Source organism: Colossoma macropomum, unplaced genomic scaffold (genome assembly GCF_904425465.1).
Source record: "Colossoma macropomum unplaced genomic scaffold, Colossoma_macropomum, whole genome shotgun sequence".
Classification (NCBI taxonomy): domain Eukaryota; kingdom Metazoa; phylum Chordata; class Actinopteri; order Characiformes; family Serrasalmidae; genus Colossoma; species Colossoma macropomum.
Window position 1 is genome coordinate 40958869 of NW_023494789.1, and position 23768 is coordinate 40982636.

The 23768-nt window shown below is 38.1% G+C and overlaps 1 protein-coding gene across 1 annotated transcript in view; it reads right to left on the reverse strand.

The window, feature by feature from the left end:
- The window catches only part of camkva (CaM kinase-like vesicle-associated a), a 49119-nt gene extending 35527 nt beyond the window's left edge, over nucleotides 1–13592 (reverse strand). The window contains exon 1 of the mRNA XM_036571331.1: nucleotides 13391–13592. The gene's annotated coding sequence lies outside the window, so the exon portion shown is untranslated. The remainder of the gene's footprint in view (nucleotides 1–13390) is intronic.
- Between the last annotated feature and the right edge of the window lie 10176 nt (nucleotides 13593–23768).

The window sequence follows — 23768 nt, forward strand, 5'->3', positions numbered from 1 at the left end:
TAGAAGGCTGGAGCTGGGAGTGTGAAGTAGTATGAATGTGCTGCTGTAGGGAAGTTAATAGCAATACAGTTACATTAGATACAATGCAATTCTATAATCGCACCCACTTCAACAAAACATTCAAACGCACCAAGTTTGCATTGTTTGTAGCCACACACAAACATATGACTGTAGTATCTATTAGAAGAATGCAATATATATATATATATATATATATCAGATTTAGGTAAACAAGGAATATATTCAAATTCCTAAAGCTGTTTTTCTAACAAGAAACATGAAATCATTTAATGGTGAGATTTATGATGTGCAGGTTACAATACTGTGTTATATCAAGATTGATTTTTTTTATGTTTTACTGATATCAAAATATTTCCCCAGCCTATGAGACAAAACAGGCAAAAAAAAACATTTTAACTGCTTAATTCAATTCAAAAGATGTGAACAAGGCCACTGTAAGGAGTAGACGGTAAAGATTCAGTACAATTAGCTATATTCAAATCAAACTTCTTTGAATTACTTATATAATTATTAAATAATTATATAATTCTATAATTTTATCTCAAGTATTAATTTACATATATACATTATACCTGTCCAACAGTTTGTAGACACCTGGCGCTCCAACATTTCTTCGAAAACGAAGGGTATTCATAGGGACTTTTTTCCCCCTCTGCTGCAGTAACAGCCTCTACTCTTCTGGGAAGGCTTTTTACAAGATGTTGGAACATTGCTGTGAGGATTTGATTGCATACAGCCACAACAGCATTAGTGAGATGTTGGATTATTAGTTTTGGATCACAAACGCCACTTCAACTCATCTCAAAGGTACTGGATGGAGCTTCATCACTCCAGAATACACAGTTCCACCGCTCCACAGCCTAGTGCTGGGGATTTATAGCCTTCTAGTTGATAATTGGCATTGGGCATGGTGACCTATAGACGCACGTGCAGCTGCTCCAGAGTCCCATTCCATTGCTCAGTGCTTTTTTATGGAGATTATGCAAATTGTGTGTTTGCAGTTGAACAGTTGTGTCAGAAATGTGTGCACCTTAAAGTAGCTGAAGTCATTAATTAGAAGAGGTGTCTACAAACTTTTGGACTATTTGGTATGCAGTGAATGAATGCATTTTGTTTTGAAAAATCGATGGAAATCAAATTCAGAAACAGCTGGATGAACCTTAAGTGCTCTGGAGCACTGTTTCAGAGACAGAGACATTGGCCCCATGAAATGTGAACACATTAGATTATCTTAACATCAATCCAACGGTCAAGCAGTGTCACGTTTTTCTGATGTGCTGCTGCGTTGGTGTGCGGTAGATTAATTCTGATTAATTCATTCTGATTAACTGCAATTCTGTAAAGATTTTTGCGTCAGCCCATCTGTCTGTGAGCTGAAGCTGAAGCACGGTTCAGCTGAAAAGGCAAAGATCCAAAGCGCACAAATCGGTAGAGCCTCATTTAGGCAAATCAGTGATGAAGCACGATTTCAATTGAGTAGTTAAAAGTGTGAGTATGATTATCGTAACTTTCTGTCTTCTTTTTAGGTGCAATGAATGTGATGTGATTGTGTTTTAAGTCTTCCGAGAAAGTTCAGATTGTTAATGCTCATGAAGGTGAAGTGAGTAGAATGGGCTTTTATGTAATAGCAAAAAAAAATTTCCACTGCAGCTCTCATTCCATCTCATCACATCTGCAAAAACTGGCATAAACCTGTGAATGTAATGTAAGCTGTGTGCTGACTGGAGAGCTTTCCTGCACTCTAGGTCTTTAAAATTAAATAGCCGCCACTGTAAAAATGCAGACAATCCTTTATTCCATATTCCATAAAAAAGAAAATATAAAATGTGGCATGTGCAAAAGTTAGGGCACATTTAATAATTTATGTTTTATTTTTCCCAATATGTTAAACTCACCAGGGTGTTTCCTGCCTTCCACTCAATGACCACTAGGATAGGCTCCAGTACACCTGCAACCCAGGAGGATAAGCAGCTTCGATGTGTGTGTGAGTTAAACTCAGCAAATACACCGATCAGGCATAACATTATGACCACCTCCTTGTTTCTATGCTCATTGTCCATTTTATCAGCTCCACTTACTATATAGGTGCACTTTGTAGTTCTACAGTTACAGACTGTAGTCCATCTGTTTCTCTGCATACTTTCTTAGCCCCCTTTTACCCTGTTCTTCAGTGGTCAGGACCCCCACCGACCCTCACAGAGCAGGTACTATTTGTGTGGTAGATCATTCTCAGCACTGCAGTAACACTGACGTGGTGGTGGTGTGTTAGTGTGTGCTGTGCTGGTCTGAGTGGATCAGACACAGCAGTGCTGCTGGAGTTTTAAACACCTCAGTGTCACTGCGGGACTGAGAATAGTCCACCAACCAAAAATATCCAGCCAACAGCGTCCTGTGGGCAGCGTCCTGTGACCACTGATGAAGGTCTAGAGGATGACCAACACAAACTGTGCAGCAGCAGATGAGCTATCATCTCTGACTTTACATCTACAAGGTGGACTGACAAGGTAGGAGTGTCTAATAGAGTGGACAGTGAGTGGACAGCAGCACTGCTGTGTCTGATCCACTCAGACCAGCGCAACACACACTAACACACCACCACCATGTCAGTGTTACTGCAGTGCTGAGAATGATCCACCACCCAAATAGTACCTGCTCTGTGAGGGTCGGTGGGGGTCCTGACCACTGAAGAACAGGGTAAAAGGGGGCTAAGAAAGTATGCAGAGAAACAGATGGACTACAGTCTGTAACTGTAGAACTACAAAGTGCACCTATATAGTAAGTGGAGCTGATAAAATGGACAATGCGCGTAGAAACAAGGAGGTGGTCATAACGTCATGCCTGATCGGTGTATATGAAAGTTCATATTCAGTATATATTTAAGTTCATTGTATATATGTCCAAAATGATAACTTTCCAAGAGAAAAAATGTCCTTCTTAAGTTTGAATGGAAGGTAATGGAATAGTTCTTGGTAATTTAAGGAATCTCATTTCTACTGCTCTGTTCTTCTTGTATATGAACATACACACAAACACACAGTCATATCTAATCTGATGTGGCAGGGACGAGCTCTGGTATATCTGGTGTCAAACGACTGTTTATATATTGTAATACATCTCATTTAAAAAATGGAGATAAACAGACAAGAGCCTCCAGTCTTAAACGTGTGATGCCATTAGACTCTGCATTCGCACTAAGGTGGCTTACTGCATGTCAGTGACATTAATTGGCACCCATGGGAACAGTGTGGCAGTAACAGCATTGTATTCAGCACTGAGATTTGACTTTAATCCTCTAAGGATTTGCTCGCGATTATGATTTCATGTCAGGGTTTGAGTGCAGGCACGTAAAGGGTACAGACTGACTGAATCTACTGCACAGCACACAGCCAGCTATAATTAAAACGGAGCTTCAGTTAGTCATACACAGTTTTAAATAAGCTGTGGTCATCCTGGTGACCTAAGATGACACGACTTATTGTCTAATTTGTGTTAACATAAAAATTCATTTCTCATGCCCTCCTGTTTCTCTATACTGAAAAGATTAGACTCTCGAAATGTGTCTTTTGAAAAAGGCAGATGATGTCAGAAACGTTTTGGCATTAAAAGGATGAAAACTTAACAATAATAAAATTCCACTTGTACCAAACTAGGGTTGCACAGTATATAATTTTTTGATTGTTACTGTGATATTGCCCCATCCAACCAATCACAGTGTGTTTTACTGTGTGCTGGGAGTCTCTTGACCACTAACAGGGGGTATGTTGTCTCATTTATCTGCGGAGAGTGCTTAGACCTGCTTTTCTTTACTGCAGACATCAATTGTAAATCAGGATTAGTGTGTTTGCCAAGAGTGCTAACAACAGGCACGACAACACTTAGTCTCATTTGACACGCCTCTTCTAGTTATTTGAGTCACCAGAAGAAAATAGCTTTTGTGAAAAAGGACAAATAGCTGGGCGCCCAAATTATAGACATATAAAGTCATTTTCACATGGCTGCTATTGGGAAATCAGCCAGCAAAGCCATTGTTAAAAACATTTAAGGAATAATGAGTATAGATCTCACTCCTTTCAGCACTTAAAGAAAGTAATACGGTCTGCTAGGTTGATGTTTGGTGTTTTTTCTGGGTAAGAGTTTCGGTAGTAAGAGTTTAAAGGGGAGGTCTGTATAATTCAGTGGTTGTCATTCAAAGATGATTGATGTGAAATAGTTAATTGTAGAGAAAATAACCAACTCTATATGTAATGTTGATGATGATAAAATAGTGGAAATCTGAAATAATAAACCTAAAATAATAATGGTATGCATGTGTAATTGCGTTGTATATGGCCATTGTTCTGTTTCAGCCAATAGAGAATGTGGGTTGGCTCCAGTGCTACTTCATCCATCTTGAGCGCCCCTCTGGTGCAATACTGACTCACCCCAGTAACTTCAGCCCTGTCATGGCTGCATGCATCACCACAGCACTGGAAATCTTGTCAAAAAAACACTGCAATTCTCTTTAAAAGGCCCATCTCATGGAAATTGAATCATAAGGTCTAGAAATCTGATTAAGAAATCTGATAAAAAAGAGCTGGATTTTAGCTCAGTAATCAGATTGCTCAGTGCATGTGAACTCTTACTCTGATTTCTTTTGGATTTGTCAGCTTGTGCGTGTGTGAAAACAGACGGCAGTACCGGAAATAAGTGAGACGCAGCACAACACTTTTGGAGCGACGCTGAAACCAAATACATGCTTGATGAAATGAAAGATTTAAATATTCTTCATCTTCTAGATGAATGAAAAAAAAAAAACGCAGCAAGAAGTTTCAGATTATGTTTATGTTATGTCTTCTTCTGTGAGTTTATTGGCTGGTTGTAAAGCAAAAATCTGATTACTGTCTGCCTCATGTTTCCCCATTATCTGATTACTCAAGTGCCTGTAAATGTGTTGACTGAATTACTGACAAAATCTGATCTTCTGTAGTTATCGGATTATTAAGTGTTAGTAAAACACTCACTGTTAAAGTTCAAAGTCCATACGTTTCACATATATAAACTATGCTGCAAAAACAGCCCATTTTGAATTCATTGTTTCTGTGATGTCACAAAAACCAACTCATTCAGCCAACAGCAGTTTAGCTGTACAAATTCATACTGAAGTTATAAGGAGTGTTTCAGCACACACTGCTTTTCGAATGAGACAGTATGAGACTAACTAAGAATAATTCTCAGTGGAAAATGGTCATGTAAAAATGAATTATGACCATTTTTGGTACCTAAAACTACATAAATGTTATAAGCAGGTCTCAAATGAAAAAGTAAAATGCAAGAAAATGTAGAATACGGGCCCTTTAAGAAAGCATAACTCTTCATAATGTGGTTATTTTGAACAGCAACCAAATAAAAAATAACGTGTTGGAAGGAAGGGGTTCTAATAACCTGCTAAACCAAGTTTTTGTTATTGCAAAAACAGGGACTGATGCTGGGCTATGTGGAGCTCTTAAATATAGCTGCACAGTAACATGATTACTCTGTCTCCCTTTATTAGAGTGGTTGCAATATGTTGTAAATTAAATTAGGTTTAATTCACGTTTATGTTGCCTTTTTCCATTATGCCCCCCAAAATATCTGTAGAGCAGGGTTATAGTTCTTTTGTGCTTTTGGACAGAGAAATATAGAGGTGGGACACTTTTTACTGCAACTCTACTATTTTCACTGCTTTCAATCCCTTAAAATTCCAGGCTTATTACATACTAAATCTTATTATTCAGTAACAGGGACTTCAATGCAAACTGGCTGCACTATTCTTGAGTTATAGAAGTGTATAATGAAAATTGGGCATATCCTACATTTTTCTTGTATTTTATTTTTTTCACACCTATAACATTTATGCGGCTTAAAATACCAACGTACCAATTTGAAATTATTTTTTTACCTGACCATTTTTCAACCTCACTTATTCCATAGAATTAAGCACAATTTTTGTTACCATGCATTTAAAACGGATATATGTAAATGAGCTCTGTTCTGATTGCCTGCAATGTATTGTGCCTCATTTACAAAGCTGGGCCGAAACACTCATTTTAACTTCAGTGTGAATGGGCGGAGCCAAACTGTTGTGTGATGTCACATAAACAGCGAATTCAAAATGGGATGTTTTTTGCAGTTCAGTTTCCATATTCAGACTGGGGAGTTTTGGGGAGTTAATGGGCCGTTTTGAAACCATGATTTCTCACTACCTCATGTTCCAAGGAGGTGAGCAGCTAAAAGAAAACAAGTGTCCACACAATACATCACTACAGAGAGGCAGGCTGGCTTTTTTTCATTTATTTTTCCCTTCAAAACCACTGAAAGTTCCTCCTTCATTTGTTTCCGTTTGACGGATACTTGAATAGAGGATGGTGAGGCTGACGTTTTTGTTTATCACCTTCAGCAGAGGATATTTGTGTGAGTGCTGGATGGGGGTGGAGGTGGGACAGGTGTAATATTATATAAGTGAATGACGGGCATTGCTGAGAGCTCTAGAGAACAGGATGGAGTTTCTGAATAGCGGTGGTGTGGGTGGGTGGTGTACTAGCCTGTGGGTTGCGTTCACACACGCTGTCCAGTGTTTTTTTTAATATATCTGTGAGTGTGCTGATGTTCTATGGGAGCAATCATGAGTCGAGCAAGCTCCACCTTACATATCAAATCCACTGAACTCTAAAACCTTCCAATACCATAAAGAGTAAAACTGGGAGGTGAGCAAACTTTTCTAAAAGCATGATGTTGATGACGTTTTTCATTAATGTTCACTGTGAAGAGAGCCTGGGAAACTGAAACCAGTTAACACATGCAGTATTGTGCAAAAGTCAAAAAACACCATTAATTTAATTTCCAGTTAAAATGAGATTAAGTACAAGTGTTCTTTTTTCAAAAGATATAAGACAATCCATAATGCATAAAGAAGCATAAAGAAGAGAAAAGTCATAGGAAAATAACTGAAAAAACAAGTTTCCACAACTGGAGTTCAGAAAAGGTTTAAAAGCTACAGAGAAAATGGGGCTCCTAACAACCACCCGCAAAACCTGGTAGACACCAAAACTGCCCCCATCAGATAAACAGCACTTAAAGCTTTCATCTTTGAGAGAGAGGAGAAAATCAAGCTGCTTCAGATCTGAAAACATCCACAGGTGTTTCTGTCCATCCTTCCACTGTGAGAAGACGACTCAGCGCTATGGGTCTGAAAGGATGTGGAGCTGTCAAGAAGAACCTCACTGAGAAAAGGAGATGGACACACCAAACAAAGAAGCTGAACAACGGACTGACCACCCCAGAGTCCAGACCTCAACATAGCTAAATGTGTTTGGATTGTGAGAAGCATTAAATGCAATAACGTCTAAGACTGAATTTTGGAGGTGTGGGAAAATGCTGTAATAAAGGTAAAGAGTGGACACATCAAATACTGAAAAAAGTTATTTTGGTTGTTGAGTCTTCTGTGTGTATATGTTTTCTGCTTGTTTTACTGGTACTTGTTCTTAACCCCTTAAAATCCCAGGCTTATTACATACTAAGGTGTGTTATTCAGTAACTACAGGGACTTCAATGCAAACTGGTTGAGCTATTCTTAGTTTATAGAAGTGTGTAATAAAACTTTGGGCCAGTCAGTGGGCCCAGTACTTTGACCCAAATACTACTTTTGTTAGATTGTATGAATGCCTTGATTCAACACTCACAGAAACACTCATCTGGAACTGTGATTGGTCAAGGTGGTCAAAAGACACTTTAAATGCAGTGTGAATGGTTAAAGGCCTCATTTTTATATTGCAACCTTCAGTACTGCAAAGGCCAAAAGTTTAATGACAACAGCTGTGTGGCCCTGTTTTCAGGAAAAGTGTTTTGTTAGTGCAATTTATTTAGTGCAATTTGATTCATTACCAAATTATTTTCTCTCTGTTCTGTTTATAATCATCTGAACTAAATACGAGAAGCAAATGAGCTGTAACAATAGATTATGGAAATCTTGCTGAACTAAGCAAGTGCTAAACGTGGTGTTTTGAGGGTCATAAAAGCTGCATTAACAAGTCTGAAAGCACATGAGTATTACCGAGCAGTGAAAGACCATCTGTAAGCTTCAGGCACTGTGCGAAATACTCCCTGGTTATTTGGGGGTCCCATATTGGCTGACTACACCACCACTGGCTAACGGCTAACATACTCACCCATGCTGAAGCGCTAGCTTCAATGGCACCAAAATGTTTGGTTCAGCTCTTCTTTTGGAAAGACTCTTTTCTGGTTTGGTAATGTGCTGTTCTTCACATTAACTGAGAACTCACACATCAGCGTTTCTGGATCCTGTTTATAAATGCTTTCTTCTTTGTATTGAGTTTTAACTTGCATTTAAGGATGCAGCGATGAACTGTTTTCACAGACAGTGTTTTTCAGAAGTGTTTCTGAGCCCATGTAGTGATTTCTACTGCAGAATCATGTTTGTTTTTAATGCAGTGCTGCCTGAGGGCCCAAAGATCACGCCAGAAAATACTGGTTCTTGGCCTTGTCCCTTGCATACAGAGATTTCTCCAGATTCTCTGAATCTTTTAATGTTATTATGTACCGTAGATGATGAAAAGCAAAAGTTCTTTGCTTGAATTGTTGCACTATTTGATCGCGCAGTCTTTCACAGAGTGGTCAACCCCTCCTCATCTCTACTTCTGAAAGACTCAGCCTCTCTGAGATGCTCTTTTTATACCCAATCATGTTACTGACCTGTTGCCAATCAACCACCAAGTGTTTCTTTTAGCATTACACAACTTTACCTGTCTTTTGTTGTCCCCTGTCCCAACTCTTTTGGAACGTGTTGTTGGCATCAAATTCAAATTCAAGTTTTGGGGCTGTACTTCAGAACAATGAGACCTAACTGCTAACTACTAAACTATTACTAAGTATTACTACCAAGTATTATTTCCACAAGTTTAAATTTAGGGGTTTGTGACAGACACCTTGCAAAAGAAAGTACCCTATAAATGATGAATTTGTTTATATTTAGCTTATTACTATTTAATAAATTAAATAGATTTTAGATAGATCATAACATAAGTTTGTATTTATTTATTTGTTTATTTATTTATTTATTTATTTATATTTTACTATGGGGCCGCTGGTTGAACTAATTTAGTACAATGATCCGTAAAGAAAAAGCTGTTCAGGGAATGGTGAACGTGTTTCTTAAACTGTAGTACAAGAACTGAGCTAGCCTTTACTTAAAGAAGAGCTTAGATTTCTGTTTACATAGCCATAAATAAATAAATAAATAAATAAATCAGGACCTGTCCTTGCATATCCAAACAAAGACACACTCTTTTAAACATGATTTATCACTTCTTGTGTCATCATAGTGTCCAACGGCTTTATAAACATCACATTTTATGTCCAATTTGTGCATCCCCTACTGACCAGTCAATTAAAGACCATGGTGAGCAATGGCGGTTACATTTGAATAAAATCCCAATGCCAATACCGTTGGTAATACCAGATAATAAATTTTAAAAATGAATAAATCTCCATATGTTATGTAATGTAAATATTTATAATACATAGTGCAGGAGCAGTGGAAAAAACAACTATTTTTACAGAGCATTTCTTTCTGATGGGACAATGATTAGTAAGCTTGGAAGCAAATGGCTCTTTTTCAGCTGCGCTATTCAACAGTAGGCACTTATTGGCAATTTAACAAAATGGTGAATCATCATCCTGTTAATGACTGGAATTAAGTAAATGCCACTACCTCTCAGCACTGTGCCACCAACAAACTGTTCAGAAGAAAAGTAAGGGACGTTATGTCACTAGAAAATAAAACACAAACAATCCCGGTCCATTTGTGTGTGTTACAGAGGACGAGGCTCAAGTGTACAAATAATGTCACACAGTTCTGACCATCAGTAATGAATACGTACAAAACACAAATAGTCATTCAAACTAATCCAGGCCTGATGCCACGTAGGGTGGGGGGCAAAAGGGGGTATCATCTCCCCTTAACATGATCTTCCCACCCCCTCAGCTTTGGACATAATGATCTTGCTCCATTACAAATAGCCAGATTAATTCTCCCAAAGATTTTAATGTCTTTACTCTATCAGTGGTACTACAGTTATATAGTACTGCAGACCAGGGGTCCAGAGCTGCATGCGGCTCTTTTACTGTCCTGTTGCGGAGCAGCTCTGCTGATCGTTCAACACAGTTTAACAATAAATGGTCTTAAACGCTGGAGTTAATGTAGAACTGCTGATTCACCATAGCAAAGAGAAAGATTTAAGACGGACATTGATCATTTGATCAATGATCAAATGAGACAAATTGATTTTTTTGCATTTATTTTCACTCCAGCTGTTTTCCTGATATGTTGAATCTGCAGAGAGAAACTGCCAAACACTAAAAATTCACAAGGCTGAAGTCGCTTCTCATTCGCCAGCTTCTTGTTCAGATTTTCACATTCCACCTTAAATGGTGGAACAGTTAACTACATAGTTAGTTACATTCTGGCGCCTTAGGCACCATTTAAGGTGGAACGGGAAAATTCAAACAAAAATCGGGCAAATGAGAAGATGAGTTCAGCTTCATAAAAGTCAAACGTTAAGAGACATTTTACAAGAAACTATTCAACGTTTGAGGAAAAGTTTCCTGCTGGAGATGCGAGAAAAGACGCTATAGCTGAGCTAAAGCTTAAAGCGGAGCAAAGTAAGTCTGCGTTTTCATTTGTATTATAGTTTTTAGCCTATATAGGACATTAGCATATACTTAGACATATTTACTACCAAGATGGTGAAACGTTATTTCAATAAAATGAACGTGAAATGTTGTGGCTCCCAAGGTGATTAGACTTTTGTTGAAACTTGACAAAATGGCTCTTCTTAACATTTGGGTTGCGACCCCTGGTATAGACTATCATACCTTCCTCGTTTTTGCTTGGATTAAATGGTGGGCAGACCACTTGATTTGACCATGCCTGCCAGGCACTCAGCTTGAGAATCTATGCTCCTTTTCTAAATATTGATTGTGGCTAAATTAGCCTTTTAAGTCTAACTAGCAAACAAAGTCTTTCTTATTACTCATTAGATTTAGTATCATGGATTGCCCTTGACCACAGGCAGTGGTTGTTAATGTTTTGTAACAGAGGTCAGAAAAGGAAAAGTTGCCAATACAAAGTAAGTGTGATTCATACATTATACGTCAAAAAGTTTGTAGATACCTGCTCATCTAATGTTTCTTCCAAAATCAGACGCATTTATGGCCAGCTGCCCCCTTTTAGTAACAGCCTCTACTGTTCTATGGCTTTACACTAGATGTTGGAACACTAATGATCTGACTGCATTCAGCCACAAGCGCTTTAGTGAGGTCAGGAACTGATGGTGGATGATTAGTTCTGGAACTCATCCTAGAGGTATTGGTTGGAGCTCCATCACTCCAGAGAATGCAGTTCCACTGCTCCACAGGCCAATTCAGGGGGCCTTGTACCCCTCTAGCTGACAGCTGGCATTCGGAATTAGGATTTAGGCTCATGTGTGGCTGCTCAAGAGTCTCATTCTAATATAATGTACCTCTGCATAACATAACCATATGTAGCTCTTTACATTTAAGTCATGCTTTGTGTAAAAAAACCTACAGTAAGTATGTGAGGGTCCATGTTTTTGATAGTTCTATCACTTATTTTTTATATTTTTTTATCTAAAATTAACAATGAACCTCACTAAACACTCTCTAATTCATGTAAGTGGTTAAAAAACCTGTATTAGTAAATTTATGAAAGCCTTGCAGGCCAAAGAAATTGACTTTTTTGTCAATAAGTCTGGACAGCAAGCTAACTCCAAACATGCTAAACTACCTTCAAGTTAGCTTGTTCACTGGGCTAAGAAACCATATATGAAGAGATGAATATTATGTCTAATCAATGACACAGATGAACAGAGATCGTGGAGGTTTAGTTTGGATGGAGAAAGTGCAGTTTAGCAGCACTTGGCTTTGCAAAACATGGCACAACTAGCTAACCGTGCCTCACAGAAATGTTCGCTAGGCTAACAACTTTCCTCACCATGAATATGTAAAAGATGTCAATGAGCTACTGTTACTAACATAACGGCTGCTGAAAAAAGTCACAGAAACCATTAAAAGTTTCAGTTGGTTCCTGGTGATGTTCAGTGGTCAGTAATGGTATCTTCTGTTTTCCTGATGGGTTGATATCAGAGTGTAAAGGATTCTAATGGTTTAACAGGTGACATGACTGATTCCAGAAACATTGGATGGTTTCCTAAAGGGATTTAAGGGTGTGCTACAAGAAACTGGTGGTCTCTAGTGGTAACCACAAAGTCAGTTCACATTAGAAAGCAAAACCTTCAGGCTAATAGACAAAATTCCACTTATCATCGCTCATTTTCCACACACAGTCCAAATTACTTCTTTTTCCTTCCTTCATTTCTTTAGTTATACTTTATAAATTAGTTTAGTGAGTAATTTTAGTCTATCACAGTGTCAATAACAACATTGTCTAGGCCTAGTCATTATTGTTTTCTCTCAGTCTTTTTTTTTATATTTATTTTCTAAAATAAAAGTCTGTTTGAGGAGATTAAAAACTAGTTAGAGCTTGTTTGCAGAACAGTAATCTGGGTGGTCTGAGGGTGGACCAGCTGTGGCAAACAGTCAGTGGGGTGCTGACCTCATCCAGCCTGTGGACCGATATATGCTCACTATCTGGCATATTAGATCACTTCAGCACATAGAGCTTAACAAAGAAATGATAAATAGTTCATTTTGTAGCCAGTGACAGAAGTTGCAGGTCTGCAGTCCCACTCTAGCAAACCTAGGAAAAAGACCACTGTAAGCATTAGCATTAAACCCTAATGGTTTTGCTTTCTAATGGTAACTGGCTGAATGGTTACCATTAGAGACCACTAGTGTCCCATAAGGAAACCACCAGATGTATCTGGAATCAGTCCCAGGACACTTGTTAAACCATTAGAATCCTTTACACTGTGATATCAACCCATAAAATTACCATTACTGACTACTGGACAGTAGTAGTACTGACCACCCCAGGAACCACCAGAAACTTTTAATGGTTTCTATGATTCTTTTCAGCAGGGAACACTGTTCTATTGAGTACTAAAAAGGGGTTCTATGGCTTGTCACCCTCTAGAACCAGTCACACCATTTTTCTCATTACTTAACAATACAAAGTACCACTTAACAACGCAAAGAACCCTTTATGCGTTCACACGGTTCTCTGAGCGTCTGTCTCTTTAGTCTCACTGAAGAAGGGGCAGTGAGCGGCTCTCGACTCCAACCATCATCATACAGGCGTTAATAAATCGTCGTGACTCGTTTCTGATCGATCGAGGGAGGCATTTACTTCACTCACCGGAGTCTTCAGACGCCTCAGTGTGGGTACACGGCTTATCCACGGGCAGTGCTCTGTGCTCTCCTGCTGTCTTCTCCACTGACGCGCTCCGTGAGCTTCTCGCCGTGAAGAACCTGAGGAGATATTCCCAACTCTGCTTCACTGCGCGGTCGAGCCCCACTGTCAACTTCGACTGCGCTCAGAAAGCGAGCGATCAGCCTCTCTCTCTCTCTCTCTCTCTCTCTCTCTCTCTCTCTCTCTCTCTCTCTCTCTCTCTCCCTCTCGCAGACCTTTTGTAGCTGCGGTGCTCACTTTGCTAGTGATGTTCTTCCTGCAAAGAAGTCAGAAAACTGAAAGCTTCTCTGAAATATCAATGCAAAAATGTAACCCCTGGGTCATTTGGGTCATTCTCCATCTGGAGTGGGAATTCAGGTGAATACAAAAATCAATTTCTTTCATCCCTAAAACTAAATAATCTTAATACGTCCATTAACATTTATTATTATCATGTATGCAAAAAGGGGAGCTGAATTCCAAACATATTTTACAGTCACTGGTGTTGTGTGAATATGGTGTAACACCAGTGATGGTGACTCCAGTGACATTCTGGTTAAAACTGAGGATTTTGTAAATTGGCTGACTCATTGATGGTCAGATGACCTTGTGCAACTATTTAAAATCAGTATAATAAAAATGATATTTGGCATTATTTTGACAAATTTCTAATCATCCAGCCATTAAAACATATAATACCAGTGACACATAGAAATGATGTGTTGCCAGATAAACAAAATATTAATAAATGAATGAAATACAGTGAGTGAGTGTGACTCGAGATGCTTCCTCTCTGATGAGCCTCGACCCAAAGAAGCAGTTTAGTAGAGCTGAAAATACTGTGTTAAAATGTAGCATAAGAGTCCTGATAACACCAGTGACCGAAATCTCTGTGACAAATGAATTTTTAAAATAAAATACATATTTTTTAAATGTAGTATAACATTAATGGAAAAAAAAGTAAAGATGAATGTGTTTTATACAAATTCTTATGTTAAGCCTCTTAAAATATTGTATTATATTAAAGATGGTTTCTCAAATGTTGAAAATCGGTTTTGTGATGAGCTGTTTTACAGATGCAGAGCGACTATGAAACAGGATAAAAAAAAATTGTAAGTTGTAATAAAATAATCCTTTGTTGCAGTAAAATAAAGCTCTGCTGATTGTTCAACACAGTTTTAATAAAAAATGGTCTTAAACACTGGAGTTAATGTAGAACTGCTAATTCACCCTTTAACCCTGAAGGTTGGCACGCAGACTGCTGGTCACCATAGCAATGCAGATAACAATCTCGCCTAGCTAGTCCCTAACGAAATGGCAAAGAGAAAGATTTAAGATGAACATCAATAATTCGGAAAATATTGTTTTTATATTCACACCAGCTGGTTTCCTAACACATTTCATTAGTTTAATCAGTCTTGCAATACGTTAGTTAGTCCTGCAGTGAGAAACTGTCAAACACTAAAAAGTTGCGTAGCTTAAGTCAGCTTCTCATTCGCCAACTTCTTGTTCTCATTCCACCTTAACTGGTGCAGCAGTTACATTCTGGTGCCTCAGACATCATTTAAGGTGGAACGGGCAAATTCCAACAAGAAGCTGGTGAATGAGAAGTGACTTCAGCCTTGTACAAAAGTCAAACATTGAGAGACATTTTACAAGAAACATTATACTATATATTTTAGCCTGTACTAGTACATTAACCCATACAGAGACATATTTACAGCCAAGATGGTAAAATGGACATAAAATGTTGTGGCTTCCAAGGTGGTTTGATTTTTGCTGTAAGGGCAAAATGGCTGTTCTTAACATTTGGGTTGCCGACCCCTGCCCTACATGAAAAAAACAGGAGTTTTCAAAAATGGAGTTCAAAAAACTTAAGAGCTACAGAGAAAATGACAACCACCTGCAAGACCTGCTAGACCACCAAAACATTCCCCATCAGGGAAACAGGAGAAACCTCAGAAAATGAAGCTTCAGTCTTGTTTCTGTAAAAATCCACAGGTGTTTCAAGAAGCCCTCACTGAGAAGAGGAAATCTGACACATTAAGCAAAGAAGCAGCTGGTGATCTCAGAACAATGGACTGAGTCCAGACCTCAACATGATGGAATGTGTTTGATTACTTGGATCGTCAGAAGCAGAAAATGCAAAACCAACTTCTAAGACTGAACTTTGGAATGTGTGTGAAAAAAACATAATAAACACTGTGTGATGACAGCAGTTGGCTCACCAGTTCTAATAACACTAACATAAAATGCCTTGAAGCTTTGTTAGTATGTGATAAACCTAAATTCTCAAAGCATGATGTGTTGGCATTAGTATCAAACTACATCACTTTTATAGCGCAGATGTCATGACATTCCTCGCGTAGACGTTTTCAAGGCTTGTCTATAATGATTCATGTCCTAAATCATCAGGTCCTCCACTCCCAATCCCCAGTGGTTAGAACCTGGGGGAGTGTAGGGGGAAAAACAGTATCCGGTCAAAATGACTCTCCTGCAATTACTACAGAGGGCAGGACCTGCTCTTATGTAAAGAACTGGCTGTGCTGCTTTATTCCCGTCTCAAATTGAGGCCCTGTGGATGTGCTACATGGGCGTAATTGTGGTATATGTGGCATTTATTTGCTCTTCCAATTGTTTCTCGGTGTGGTGACTTCTCTGTACTGCTGGCAGTCTGCCTGTTAGAAAAGTAGCTCCAAGTATATAATTTGAACACGTCATAAAGAGGAGGTTTTCCAGATAAATATTAAGTTCAGTCTTCAGACAATGGTGCTCCTTCACTGAAAGCTTCTTTAATATTAAAGGAGAAATCTCCTCACACCCCCTCACCTCCCAAAAAATAACTTTTATCTATTGTGGGACATGACATTTCTGACATAATTGCACAGTATTCTGGGCTTGTTTGCTCAGAAGGCTCAACCCTGCAGTGCTCTTCAGTGCCTTCTAAACCTACTGGCAAAAAATGGCTATGAAAATGTGTTAGTTTCACAGTTTGACCTCACTTTGACACCTTTCAGTGAGGTCATTAATGAAAACAAAATCACGTCTCAGAATTATTAGCACCACTAGAAGCTCCAGATGAACCAAATTTAATTGACACACATTCCCATTCATATTTTATCTCGACGATTTGTTTGATCGTTTGGTATAAATTCACAGTCTTGAATTAATACATTATATTCTTAAGTGCAGATGGACTTTGAACACTCATATAAACTCTTGTTGGTGATTCATGTGTTGCTAAAGAGACAAAAAGGGGCAACCATCTTTAATCTATCAAACACTTTCAAAGACTATAGTCATCAGACGAAACAAAAGATTGTTGGCCTTCGGAAAACAGGCAATGACTTAAAAATTAGCTTCACACCTAAAAACATCCATCTCCACTATTACTATTAGGAGGATAGTTAAGTTTCAAACAAATGGAGCTGTAGTGAAGAAGAGGCTACTAGAAAATGACAAATGAGTATTTTGCCTTTACATGAAGTGAGAATGGTTCAAAAGGCTGGGCTACATTCACAATACAAGCCTTGATCGTTTGTTTTTAAGTGGCCCAAATCTGTAATTAGTGTAAATACCCCTCTATCCTCGAACACCATCACATAAACACATCAGTAATGTCACGTGAATGATCCATGAACATAAACAACAACAAATGAACAAACTAGCAGCACAAGCCTTCATTGCAAAGATTATTTGCAAAGCTGTCCATGATCAGGGCGAGAGGGTGAATAAGGCCAGATGCTTTAATGCAGGGATGTCCAACTGGTTTCCTTCAGGGCCGCAGCTCTGCAGAGATTAGCATTTTCCCTTTTCTAAAACTCAAAATTGAATTCAGCTAACAAAAGCCATGCTAATTAGCTGATGAGTTGAGTCAAGTGTGTTTAAAGAGGAGGAACAGTAAGGCCCAATCCGATTTCTTATTTTTACCCCTACCCCTTGTTTTCAAGGGTCACTTTTCCCCTTGGAACCGAGTTACTGGTTGAAATTTTCCCTACGAAATGAAACAACCCTCAAATATAAAGAACATTACTACATTAACAGCTACTAGTGCTGCTCTGTAGGCGACCCTGCCAGTCTGCAGTGACAGCAGAGGAGGGTAAAGTTCAGCTCCTCACTGCTGGGCTTCAGTTACATTTAGGGCATCATATGCCTTCAAAGAGGGGGGATGCGCCAGAATGTAACTCCTGCACCATTTAAGGTGGAACAGGAAAATTAGCTTACTAGTTACTGAGACTTCAGAGTACTATTAGCAATTTTTATGCTTGTTTTGAAGAAAAGGACCATAATACATTGAAACAACATTAAGACAATACCATTGTTAGCATGATATTTTCTTGTGCTTTTTTCTCATAACACTCTTTTTGGAGTGAGCCTCAGCAAAACCTCCATTTGGAGAGCCATGTAGCCCTAACACTTCTCCCTACCCCTCTATCTCAACAAGAATCAGGACACCCTATCCCTGGGCATGAATGCACAAAATGGAGGGTAAGGGCTTAGTGATAGGGGCGAGGGGGTGAAGTGGGAATGAGCTTAAATCTACAGTACTGTGTCCCACCAGAACTGGAATCTGGAGCATGTGTAGTGGAAAAAACAAACACATGAATTCTGATTTGACCGTTCTCATTAGGGTTGTGTGGCCATAAACCAGATATGTGTTTCTTCAAGGACCACATAAAAAAGAATCTGATTTGAAAAGATTTCAACCTAGCAATGTAAGTAAGTAAGTAAAGTTTATTTATATAGCGCTTTTTACAACAGGTGTTGTCACAAAGCAGCTTTACAAGGAAATGAGCATTACAAAAAGAAGTCCGGGTCTGAGCCCCCATGAGCAAGCCAGTGGCGACAGTGGCAAGGAAAAACTCCCTAAGAGAAACAGGAAGAAACCTTGAGAGGAACCAGGACTCAGAAGGGGAACCCAATGTGAACGTAGCCATAAATGCCAACACGCAAGAAGCCTCGCCAGAAATAAATCTCTGCTGGTTTAAAACCATAAACATAAGAACCTAACCTCTACTCTGAAGAACTGTTATGAGTCAGTAATGTTGTGGAACTGTTGTTGTCTAGATCAGTGGTCACCAACCAACTCTGGTCCTGGAGATCTACCCTCCTGCTTATTCTGGCTCCACCCACACTCAAGCTAGTTAACTTTTTCAGAAGTCCATCCAAGAACATCAAAGGATATCAAATCTACTTCACTGACCACACAGTAACCATTTTACAGTGGCCATTGCAGTCCCCTGACCCAAAAGCCCTGAACGCCCTGAAAACCCTGAAAGGGGAGCTGAAGAGGAACTCTGGAGACGATCTGGAGAGGTTTTCTAAGAAAGAATGATCTCAGATTCCTTTATTCCTGTTCCCCCACCTCAACCAGCATTATAATAGAAGATTCAGTGCCAGTATCTTGGGAAAGGGAGAGTGCTATAAATGGGTGCCCATAATTGTGGCACATCTATCAGAATGTTTTTTTCTTGAGTAGTTTGACTTCACTGTCTTCCACATTTATAGTGTATATAAAGCTGATCAACAGCAAACATTTTTACAGCCTTTTTTACTCATCTTTACCGAGAGTATTCCTGAAGACGCTGTGCTGCACTACGTTGGCTCTGTGTAAAATGAATAGCGACTTTTGTTGCACATGGTGTATCTGTCATGTTTGAACAGTTACACTAAATACTGTATGAGCTGTTGAATTTTCCTCCTAGATCTGCTTTAGTTATCACCATACACCATGTAAACGGTGACCCAGTATACCACGCTTTCAAACAGCAGGCTGGTGGAGGTTGGTATAAATGTACGTACTGCGTGTAACTGGCACATTTAGCAGAGAGATGCTGGAATGGCATGAATGTATTCTGGCTATTGTTTTCAGTCAGTGTCAGTGGGCAGATTCTGTTGGGCAAATGCCAAAACTCTGGTACTAGCCTGAGGGATAGAATTATATCATTTTAATGGCACACATTTAGTGTTGCTATTGCACAACTGAACAGAGTGACGATATATTGGTGAAATTTCCCTTTTAAATTCTCTGATGAGGTCTGCAGGTCTAAATTTACATTTTAGCACAGATTATGAGAGCTAGGCCCTCAGTATGGGTCATAAATATCAGAACTTGGTCAGAAACAAAGAAAAAAACACATCTGGGATAATGGTAATTGGAATTCCTTTGGGATTCTTGTAGTATGTTAGCGCTAAGCTAACAGCGATTCACGTAAATGTTTTTGGCCGGTCTAGATTGCACAGACATTTGAAGCTTGTATTCCATCTGTTTTATTTGATGCTTGTAAAAGCCATTAGCATTTTACCTTGTAGCCGTTTAACAGTGGCTCTTTCAGTAAAGAACCCTGCCGCCACTGTTTTTCATTCCTAATGTCTGACCGAAACACATTGGTCAGGCAACAGCAGGAAACTGATCACAAAAAAGAGCAGATTTAGTGATCCCAGGCATTCAGGAATCCAAAGTCAGCTCTAAGCCTTGGACTCACTTCCACACAGAGACGTTCAAGTTTAGCTGCACCCACACACAGAGAGTGAGATATTCTGCTGTCATTTAGACAGCTTGTCTGAAATATTATTATTATTATTATTATTGTTGTTGTTGTTGTTGTTGTTGTTGTTGTTGTATTACTTTTATTTAACCTCAAAATCTCTGACATAATGTTTTTTTCAGGAGTGTCCTGGTCAAGATGGCCAGCAACACATAAAAAAATATTTCCCCAAAATTAAAATACACATTACAAACATAAAACAGAAAAATCAATACTCAGCAGCCCATAACTAACTCTCTGGCATCCGAGGGCATTTCTGCATATCTTCTTAAATCCTCCATTAAAGGGTCTAGCATATAACATGAAAAATGCTCTGTTATCTTCATCACTACTTTCCAAAAACCGCTGCAGCAACTTCAGCAGCTGTAAACTCTCTACACACCATTTCACATGTGTCCCCGATGTGGACTGAATGAAGAATGAAGGGTTTCCGGCATGATGGTCAGTCCTTACTGATTTCCTGAGTGTCTATGGGTCAGTTTCACACAAAATGTAGATTGACACACAAATCCATCAATTCCACATGGTGAGAGGCAGATGGCATGTATCTCAGCCCCTCTTCATAGGCTCATAACTCCGGATGTGAGTCACAAATAATCTCACCGTAAGATGGAATGGAATTGGTGACTCTACAGATAGACCGTAATTCTGCACTGAATTATCACAAAGACAGAGAAACATATATAGAAATCAAATTTGGCAAGCAGGCGAGTTTGTGGACCCCAGATCAGCAGTTCCAGTTTCCAAAAAGCTTGTTTTCCTAATTTAATACGTACAGTGGGGATTGTAGAAAATATACAGACCACAATTCCTGGTTCCTTTTTGATATATATAAAATTACATAGATACAAAGGTGATAAACTAAGTATAGATTTATAATTTAAATTATATCAGTGAATCAGCCTATATGTGGTCAATGTGGACAGAGCTGCCGATTCATAAAGAACACAGTGGTGAGTGATCGACTGACAATTAGTAGTAAATCTAAGCGCCATGATAAACAGTGTCTAATATTTGTCCTTCCACATCATACATGTCAGTAGATTGGCTGTATTGTACTCTGGACAAAGTCAAAACCAGAGTGAAATGTAAAGTTTGTAACAAAATATTGACTTACAATCAACATCAACAGTGCTGAAACATCTATCCACCTGAAGAAGTTGACAGACGAGAATCAGGAACAGATTACGCTGCAAAAAATAATAGTTTAGCAGGTGAAGTTATCTTAAATCTAGTTGATATGTCTAATATTTCTCATTTTGAGATGATTATAAGGTTATTATAATATTATTTAACTTATTTATAGACTTTTTTTGTTTTAAGTGATTTTATTTAGTGAAATTATCTCACTATTGCGGCAGATCATTTTGATTGTTACAAGAAAAATGCTCATGTCTGCCAATAGCAAGATCATTTAACTTACTGAAATCACTTAAAACAAATAAACAGCATCTAGAAATAAGTTAAATGATGTTATATTAAGCTTACAACAATCCTAAAATTAGAAATATTAGATATATCAACTAGATTTCAGATAATTACACTTGCCAAGACCCAGTTTTTGTGGTGTATCCAGCGCTGTTAGTCAACCAACTTTAGATAGCATTAAAACTCTCCAAGTTTCCTTGCTAAAGTGAGTTATAATTAATAATATCTGTTTCATTTTTGACAGATGTCCTTTTATTTGTCTTGGTTTTATGGAATTGAGATTATTATGTGGAATTAATTCATCACTAGGAATCAACTCCAAATGGACTCCGAAATGTTTGGAATAAAACAACTATGTGCTGCAAAAATTGTTGTCTTGAAAAGTGAAATAATCTTAAATCTAGCCAATATACCTTATATTTCTCAAATTAAGATAATTGTAACTGTATTGTAAGATTATTTAACTAATTTCTAGAAATTTTGCACTTGTAATATATATATATTTACATATACAACCCTGTATCCAAAAAAGTTGGGACACCGTGCAAAATAAAAATAGAATGCAATGATTTGCAAACCATTTAAACCGTATACTTAATTGAAAATAGTACAAAGACAACATTGGATGTTGAAACTGAGAAATGTTATTGTTTTTTGAAAAATATATGAATATTTTGAAGTTGGGACGGGGGCATGTTTACCACTGTGTTTCATCACCTCTTCTTTTAACAACACTTTGTAAGATTATTTAACTAATTTCTAGAAATTCTGTACGGTTTAAAAATGATTTTAGGAAGTTTTTTAAGGAATTTTAGGAATTTCTTACAAAAAACAAAAATATATAGTGAGATAATTTGACTTGATTATATATTTGGCATGATTGTATTGAATAAAAATAAACTAAAAAATAATTTACATTTTAAAAAAATATTTAATAGTAATCTTTAGGCCTTCTCTGACGGCCTGGAAGGCCCGGAGAGTTTCCCACTGCATTTTCTCAGCACTATTCTTAGTCCTTGAATGAAAGTTGATGATATGCTCAGCTCAGTTTTTACAAACAAATGGAGATAACTGATTTGACATTTAATACAGAGAAGCTATCTGGGCATTTCTGAATAAAAGGCAACACTGAGATGGAGCGACCCACATGCATCAGATTTCTTTTATTAGTAAGATGCTTTTTACTAACATAATGCTTGACACACATCCATGCATTACCGTCTCTCCCTGTGTTCCATACGGATGTACACAAATATACAATTGTCAACAGGCTCAACTAGCCAATGTATACATGTACAGGCGGCAGTGACTCAGTGGGTCAGGGCTCCATGGAGGAAGCAGGACTGCTGCCAGTTCAAATTCTAGGCGGGGCACATATTTGACATATGTTTGCCTTCATGTGTTGTTGGAATGATCATAAATAGGAGTTTCCACATGAACAGTACTTCATTACAGTTCCTCAAGTCAGCATTAATACTGACAGATGAGTTTCAGAAATGTGACGTATATATAATTCCAGGCTCAAATTTCCTCTCCCACTAAATCATAACGCTTAGTCAAGCATAGTAAATTGTATGATTCAGTCTTACTATTGTCATATTGTCATATTACTGACTAATGCTAACTCAGAATCTTCATTGTAAACCAGATGCATGACTATTTCTTCTGTTACAGTGATTACAGTTCAGTCAGAGGATCTAGGAAGCAAAAAAATGAATCCCCTGTATGCAAATTGCTTTCGGTAAATAAAAAAGTGTGTCTCAAACAAGTCGAGGTGCTCACAGCATGCCGTTCTACGCTCTAGCATGTAATACTAACATACAGTACACTGCAAAAGTCAGAGACCACCCTTTTGTTTATTCAGTTTCCAGTCAAAATGCTCATTAAGTATGTTAATCATTTTTCAGTGACAGAAAAAAGCTGAAAATATATATTTACGTATACAACCCTGTTTCCAAGTCGACTCCCCGAAATTTCTGGAATAAAACAACTATGTGCTGCAAAAATTGCTGTCTTGAAAAGTGAAATAATCTTAAATCTAGCCAATATACCTTATATTTCTCATACTGAGATTATTGTAACTGTATTGTAAGATTATTTAACTCATTTCTAGAAATGTTTGCACTTGTAATATATGTATACATATACAACTCTGTATCCAGAAAAGTTGGGACACTGTGCAAAATAAAAGTAGAATGCAATGATGTGCAAACCATTTAAACCCAAGGACAACATATTAAATGTTGAAACTGAGAAATTGTTGTTTTTTGAAAATATATGACAATTTTGAATGTGATGCCAGCAACACGTTTCAAAAAAGTTGGGATGGGGTGAGTTTATCACTGCGTTCCTCACCTCTTATTTTAACA